The following is an 8,288-nucleotide window of genomic DNA, read 5'->3' as shown; positions in this document are numbered from 1 at the left end:
TCTTGTGGACTTGCCGTACATGGTCCAGACCGCACCCCCACAGCACTTTTTCTTTGACAGCGTCACCGCAGCAAGTTCAGGGAAGACCCCTTGTTACCAGCTGATGCCCGCTCGGCGTTCGAGTTTCCCCAGTGTTGGAGTCGGGGTTCATTCTGCGCGCGCTGCCACCGTTGCTGTGTCCATCACGGAGACCCCAACCACGTCCTCCACTGAGGCCGGAGGGCAGAGCAGCCTGGGCTGTGCGAGCGACCGGCGGAGCTCAGGAGCTCCACGCGGGGCCCCATCTGCGCGCCCCCGGGGAGAGGAGCTCGTCCCTTCCCGACCTCGACCGCCGCGCTTTTCCCAGGCCACACTGTCGCGAGCGCCTGCTGTCACGCAACTCAACAGTAGCCAGTGCGACGTACGAGCTGTCAGTCATGGGGAAGAAAGGAACACCAGGACACAAGACTGAATTTCCAAAGAGATTTAATCGCTTACACACCAGGGGTTTTTTATCACACTACTCATCAGCATGCTCGTGGAGGTCAATACACTTATCAGTACCAATATACTTATCAATCTATGCTAATTAATACACTTATCAATAAACTTAACACCACTACTTAAAGTGACTTAACTACTTAACTTAGCTACTAAGCTTAACATAACTACTTAGCTTAACTACTTAGCTTAATCACCTAACTTAACATAATTACTTAACACACTTATTAATATCACTAATATCACTATCAATAATGTCATTAACATCACTTATCATAGCTTATAGCTAACTTAACACATTTGCTGAATCACTTAGCTTTAACATAACTACTTATCATCTACTTAACTTACTTACTATAATACTTAACTATCAGAGTAACACTATTTCCTTAATGACTAGAGGACTACTGGAATCAACACCATTAATATCCACATCAACAATACTACTTGAACCTATTCATTAATCCGCAGATCACAGTATACAGCGTTAAAGTAATGTTGAGGGCTATCTAATTGTAATAGTATGTGTACATCAAGGTCTCCAGCATTATTTGCAGATACCTTGCATAGGGTCAAAGCATAGTTACATTATACTACACATAACTAACACTATTTGTAAAAGCTGCGTTTTCAAGGCTTGTATCACGGTCACAAAAAAGAGTGTCAGTGTTCAAGGTCCAGAGCTCCATGTCTCAGCAGAGACGGATCTCGGATCAGTCACTTACAGGCAGGAAGTCGTGAGAAGGCTGTCCCTCTGGGCAGTAGGCTCAAAGTTCCCAGGCGGACGGCCAGGCGAGAAGTTGGAGAGGTCCCTGCTGAGAGGCCTGGTCCGGCTTTGTGGTCAGGTCTGGCAGCAGGCAGATAAGGACTCCAGGCAAGGCGGTGAGGCGGCATCTCGGCTGGAGTTTTGATCCTGTAGTCGCCTTGTGTCGCTTAGCAAGGGGGCCAGCGAGCTGGCTCTCGGCTCCAAGTGTGAGGAGATCCAGAGGTTTGCACGCACTGGGCCCGCACACTGGGCCCGCACACACACACACACACTCACACAGACAGTGGGGTTACAGCTCAGGGACAGCTCTGCAGGTCAGCTTGTGCCGCCATCTGCTCCATGCAGAGTAGCGGGCTGCCTCTTCAGCTCCGCATGTGTGGAGATCCAGAGGTTCACACACACCGGGCCACGATCCCCGAGAGGATGGAGAGTGGTTCAAGGGCTCCCTTTTTATCCTCATTTCCGGCAGTCCTCCAGCGTGCCATCCTCCGACTTGCTGTCCAATCAGTGCTGGTTCCTCCTTGCTCGCAGTTGAACAGTCCAGTCCATACTGTCCCCGCCTTACTCCTGTTTGAACTGTCCAGTCAGCGTGGGTAGGAGGGTACTGTCCACAGCGCACTGTTACCTGACTGACCAGAGTGCCTGCTTGGTAGGGTCAGGAGCATCTCCCTGCCAGCCGTTAGGCATTGCCGCAGCTCCCGACTTAGAACTCCACTTTACTTTTCTTTTGTGGCCAGCGGTAACTTTGCAGTGTTTTACTGTGGAGTTTCCACAGTTCATCTCCTTTTCAGGTAAGCGGCGGTCCATGACTCTTTCTGAGATTCCTGTGGGATTCCCCACACACACCCTGCGTCTTCCGGCCCTTCTCCACCTGCAGTTTCCGATTCCTGCAGCCCTGTCAGTGTTTTCTCAGCTACACCCTTCATCCTGTCATGTCCCAGCAGCCACCTCCCTCTCTGGACAGGCCCGTGACGTGTAGCCCTCCCGGTACCGGTGATGCCCCAAAATCTCAGGGTGACCCTAAGTGACCATAGTGTCAGAGGGAATACAATCAACTGGACTTGGGTCCCACGCAGGTGCAATTATTATATCCCAGTGTCTTTTTTAAAAAAGATTTCTTTTATTTACTTGAAAGACTTACAGAGAGAGGTAGAGACAGAGAGAGAGGTCTTCCATCCGCTGGTTCACTCCCCAGATGGCCACAACAGCCAGAGCTGCGCCAATCCGAAGCCAGGAGCCAGGAGCCAGGAGCCTCCTCCAGGTCTCCCATGCAGCCTCCTTGGGCCATCTTCTACTGCTTTCCCAGGCCACAGCAGAGAGCTGGATCAGAAGAGGAGCAGCCAGGATTAGAACCGGCGCCCCTATGGGATGCCGGCGCTTCAGGCCAGGCATTAATCCGCTGTGCCACAGCACCGCCCTCCCCTTTAAAATAATTGTTTCTCCACTTTTTCCAGCTGCTCTCAGACTTGGTCCCTGTCTTGGTCTCCACCCCTCACTGCACGCGATTCATCTCTTTGGTCCTGCTCCCTGCACCTACCCCGGGGTCAAGGCCACCAACCCACTTATCCTTGTTCCAAACCCCCCTTCCCTCCTGCACGGCTGGCACATGACTGAAGACATGCCCCCAAGAACTCTCTAAGCGTTTGTTAACTAACTCGTGCTGGTCCAGGGTTTATTTCTGAAAACCATTCTTACAGAGAGCTCGTTTCAAAATAAGCCAGTTACAGGAGCAGCAACGCTGTAGGATTCCTTTCCCAGGAAGACCTAAGCTAGTCGAAATCGCAGGCAGTAGAGCGAGGCCGCCGGGGGAAGGGGGATTAGTAGCTTACTGGAGTCTCGAGTTTCAGTTTTGCAAGGTGAGAAAGTTCTAGAGACTGGTTGCCTAGCAACACGACGATACTAACACTACTGACCCGGACGCTTAAAAGTGGTTAGGATGGCAAATTTAACGTGACGTGCTTTTCACCACAATGAAAGTGAGGCAATAAGTCATCTCGGGCCCTAGGTTCAGCTGCTTTGGCCTTCATCCACAATCAATGTCTTGTAGGTTTCACGGTTCTCCTGTTTGCTCTGCCTTCCCTGGGTTCCAAACGGTGGAACCAAAAATATCCCGTCTCTGGGCTTCCGTGCCACCAAGATTAGCTGACACTTTGGGGATCCTTGGCGGCTTTGGATTCTGGAGGTCAGAGCCAGCATCCTTTGGGAATCTAAACCACCGTGTGTGCAGTCATCAATTATTTTTTCATGGATGTTTTCATTTTACTAATCAAGAGGGTAGGGCATTGAACTTTTCTCATCTACCAACCTCTGTCTCTATAGAACTCTAATCCTGAAATCATTTTTCAAGGATTCATTTATTAGTTTAAAAGTCAGGGTTATAGAGAGAGAATGGGTAGAGAAACAGAGGGGACTTGATCTCCCATCCGCTGAGTCACTCCCCAAATGCCCGCCATGGCTGGTACAGAGCCAGGCTGAAGCCAGAAGCCTGGATCTCCGGCCAGGTCTCTCCCATGTGGGTGGAAGGGGCCCAAGCACTCAGGCCATCTTCTGGTGCCTTCCCAGGCACATTAGCAGGCAGCTGGACAGGAACAAGACTCAAACAAGTACTCATATAGGACGCCGGTGTCGCAGGCATCGGCTTAGCCTGGTGCACCACAACACTGACCCCAAATCTTGGAATCATGAAGAGTTTCTTGTGAGCATAGTCGCACAGCCTCCTGAGCCAGAGATGTTTTCCAAATCCTCCACCAGCATCCCCGGCCCCCGGCCTCCCTGGAAACAACAGATGCACAAGTGCTGGCCTCACGTGCAACACACACGGAGAACGCTGACTGATAGCAAACTCCAGGTTCCTCACTGATCGGCAAATCTTTCCCACTTACCTGATCATTGGGTCTGTTAGGAAGAGAGCCTGGGGAATGCCCACTTGGCAGGGGAGTGGGAAAGATGGGTCAGGACCCTCCATCTCATTCTGAAGATTCTTCTAGAATCGCGATGCCTAGGTCAAGAATGCACTTCAAGCAAGCGGGGGTCCCGGACAAAGGGAAGAGGCACAGGTGCAGCCAGGAGGTGCAGACTTGTGCCTCACCCAAGCCCGACGCGCCAGCGGGGTCGCGAAGCAGCCAACAGAGTCCTCGGCTCTCTCGGGACCACTGTGCGTCAGAACCCAGAGAGCTCCTAAGGGCGCGGCTCCCAGGACCCAGCAATCAAAACCCCTGGGAGCTGCAGCCCAGGTGTGTCCTTGTGTTCCGACCCGGGTTCTCCGGGCGGCTTGAGAGCCACTGCACTGGAGCCGTGGCCTGCAGTGCTGTGACGCTGGTGATGACCCGCTGAGACGACACCTGGCTTGCACCACACACTCCGGCTTGCACTGCGGCTCTCTAGGAATGCCTCGCAGGCTTCCCGGTGTCCTCGTCCTCTGCCCCTGGAGGGCGGTTCTGGCTCCCCCCCAGCAGCCCGCATCACCTGGGAGCTGGACAGGGAGGCAGCGTCTTGACCCCACCTGCACCTGCTGAAGGAAAATCGCCACGTCCCCAGGTGCTCAGCTCATTCTCGGTACCCTAAAGGCTGAGCAGCACCCCGTGTGTGTTTCCGTCATTTTCCTGCATTCGAGGTTCTGGAAAAATAAAGGACTCCTGGGAACATGGATGTCTGATTAGCTCAGCCCTCCCTCCGAAGGCCCCTGCGGCTGCATTTCCTGTTGTGAGCTGACCTAACAGCAAAGCCCAGGAAGGCTGTTTTCCCCAGAGCTAAACGCCTGTCCCGGGCTGGCTGATCCAGAGGCCTCTGAGCGGGTTCTCTAAACCCCACCCTAAAACTGTCCCTAAGGCCAAGAACTGTTAGCGGAGCGGAATGCTGAAGGCACCACCCGGCCTCCATTAAACTTTTATTTCCTTTCACATCCTCAGAGAGTCCAGGAAATAATTTATTTTCAATTTTTTTAAAGTTTCCAATTAAAAAATCTTGGAAAGTAGTTGACCTATATTTACTGTAACCATATTTTCCAAATAAAATCCCAGACACATGATCTGATAAATATGTGTGTACTTACCACGCTATTTAAAAACGAAGTGCATTGTCTTGTTCCTGCTTTAAAAAGTAATCTGTGTTCATTTTAGAGACTTAGCAAAGGTCAAAGGGGAAACTAAAAATATGTGCAGTCCAATCACTCAGAAAGACATCACTATTAATACTTTGACCCATATTTCTTTTCGGTTTTTATCTATAACAGATGATAATGTCTTGGCAAGGGGAATACCATCTTGCATATGTAATTTCACATCATTTTTTTTTTAGATTTATCTATTTACTTAAAATGCAAAGTTACAGAGAGAGAGGAAGAGAGAGAGAGAGATCTTCCATCTGCTGATTCACTCCCCAAATGGCCACAATGACCAGGGCTGGGCTGGGCCAAAAGCAGGAGCCAGGATCTTCAGCTGGGTCTCCCACACGGGTGCAGGGCCCCAGCACTTGGGTCATCTTCCACTGCTTTCCCAGGCCACAGCAGGGAGCTGGATCAGAAGTGGAGCAGCCGGGACTTGAACTGTCACGATACCAGCTTAACCCCTTGTACTGCAACTCTGACCCCCTGCATTTTTTGATTAAAGGTAAGCCACGGGATTTTCCCACATCATTGAATAGTCTTTATAAACATTATTTATTTTATTTATTTAAAAGATTTTATTTAATTATTTTTTGACAAGAAGAGTTATAGACAGAGAGAGAGGGAAAGACAGAGAGAAAGGTCTTCCATCTGCTGGTTCACTCCCCAAATTGCCACCACAGCCAGAGCTAGGCTCATCTGAAGCCAGGAGCCAGGAGCTTCTTCCAGGTCTCTCACATGCATGCAGGGGCCCAAGGACTTGGACCATCTTCCACAGCCTTCCCAGGCCATCAGCAGGGAGCTGGATGGGAAATGGAGCAGCTGGGACACGGACCAGCATTCATACGGGATGCCGGCGCCGCAGGCAGAGGCCTAACCTACTACTCCACAGTGCTGGCCTCTGTTATTTATTTTTAATGACTGCATAATATCCCACCTCTGCATATACCATAATTATTTCTACCCATTACAAGTGTCTTGGATCATTTAAGTTGCCATCAATTTTTTGTAATTATTAAAAATACTGTGATGAACATTCTTGTATAAAATTTCCAAATTTTATTTATTTGAGAGATCAAGAGGCAGACAGAGACAGAGATAAAGAAAGAGCCCCCACCTGCTGGTTCACTCCCCGAAAGCCTGCAGCAGTCGGAATGTGGCTGAGATGGACTCCGGGAGCCTGGAATACGATCCAGCTCTCCCATTCGGACAGCAGGAACGCAGTGGCTTGAGCCATCCTCACTACTCCCTGATGTTGCGGTGGATTCGTTCTGACAGGAGGAGCGTGGTGGGGGCAAGAGGCGCGGAGTCACCACACAGACCCCGGGAGTCGGGAGTCGGGTGAAAGCAGGCCTGAGGCAGGCAGCCCGAAGCCTCATTTATTTCAGTTGCTACAGCAGCTTATATAGCCAAGGCAGCCAATCCGGTCAAGGGGCAGTTTATGCCCTGTGGTGGAATGAGAAGGCCATGCCAAGATGGCTGCTAGCAACAGAAACTGCCTGGCAACAGGCTGTGATTGGTTGGCTTCAGAAACCACATGACAACGGAGCCTGCCTGGCAACAGGCTGTGATTGGATGGCTTCAGAAACTGCATCGCAACACGGTGTGATTGGTTAGGTTACAGACCGCCCCTTGACCGGATTGGCTGTCTTGGCTATATAAGCAGCTGTAGCAACTGAAATAAACAAGTCTGCCGGCTGCTCGCCTCAGGCCCACTTTCACCCAACTCCCGGGGTCTGTGTGGTGACTCTGCGCCTCTTGCCCCCACCATGCTCCTCCTCTCAGAACGAATCCACAGCAGCACTAACCAATCACTGCCTGTTGCCAGGCAGGCTCTGTTGCCAGGTGGTTCTGAAGCATTCCTGAGTAACTGACGCTCGCTTGCCAGTGGCCATCTTGGCATGGCCTTCTCATTCCACCACATCCCAGGGTGTGAGTTGGCAGGAAACTGGGGCCAGGAGCCAGAGGTGAGAATCGATTCCAGGCACTCGGGTAAGGGTCACAGGCATCCAAACCGCACCTTAACTGCTAGGCCAATGACCCACCCCGCCTGTACACTCATTCACAGTTCTGAAAATTTCCATTGTGTGGCCAAGGCAATAGCGCCTAATGAGATTAAAAACTTTTTAGATCTCTTGGTATGTGTAACCATCCATTTTTCATAGAAACACTGTGCCAATTTATATTTCACAACTGTTTCTCAAGGTATCTATGAGAAAATACTCTAAATCCGTACTCCTCTAGGATATGTGGAATGTTCTAGATGCACTATATGCCAGACCCCATGCTCATTGCTCATGTGCAGTGTGTCACTCACTGCTTAGACAAGTGCTTATGAGGACTCCTGCTGGACACACTGAGGAAACTGGGCCGCCTGCGCCAGGCTGCATAGCTCATTTGATGAGAGGCTAAAGGCTAAGGGCAAAAGGGCCTCAGGTTCCTGCGTTCCCCTCCGCTCTGGACAGCTTCTGTGTGTGGCAAGGGTCCCAGCCAAGGGCCTGCGACAAGAGTCAGAAGCCTCAAGAGAACCCGCATGGCCATAGCATGGCTCTGGGACGGACAGCTCCCCCAAGGCCAAGGCCCGGAGCAGGGAGCCCAGGGACACCCCCACCCCAGTCAAGGCGACACTCTTGGTGATGCTGGCAGGCTTCAAGGGTGGCAAAGAGAAAGATGCCGTGGGGGCCAGGGGACATCAGCGCCCTCTGCAGACAGGTGGCCACGAAGGAGGGCAGTGGTAGGGCTTCAGCCCCTGGATCCGTGGGCACTGAGGTCATGCAGTCCTAGAGCGCCAAGGCCATGGCCTAGGAAGGAGGGACTTCCGTCTTCGCTGCTTCAGTGGTGCGGGGCTACTCAGGGCGCACGCATGCTGCACGCTTTGTAAGCTGCTTGCCGAGCAGCCGGTGTCGATGGGCTCGAGGCAGGGAAGGCACAAAACCCGGG

The 8,288-nt window shown here is 51.6% G+C and overlaps 1 long non-coding RNA gene across 1 annotated transcript; it reads right to left on the bottom strand.

The window, feature by feature from the left end:
• Window positions 1–448: 448 nt before the first annotated feature.
• Window positions 449–3,061, bottom strand: LOC138849556 (uncharacterized). Its single transcript, XR_011388435.1, has 2 exons — window positions 2,942–3,061; window positions 449–2,566 (listed from the first exon to the last, which is right to left on the bottom strand). It is a non-coding gene; the product is annotated as an uncharacterized lncRNA (long non-coding RNA).
• Between the last annotated feature and the right edge of the window lie 5,227 nt (window positions 3,062–8,288).

The sequence above is a fragment of the Oryctolagus cuniculus genome, chromosome 5 (genome assembly GCF_964237555.1).
Source record: "Oryctolagus cuniculus chromosome 5, mOryCun1.1, whole genome shotgun sequence".
Taxonomy (NCBI): domain Eukaryota; kingdom Metazoa; phylum Chordata; class Mammalia; order Lagomorpha; family Leporidae; genus Oryctolagus; species Oryctolagus cuniculus.
Note: the sequence above shows the minus strand (reverse complement) of the source record. Positions and strands in the feature narration are given on the sequence as shown.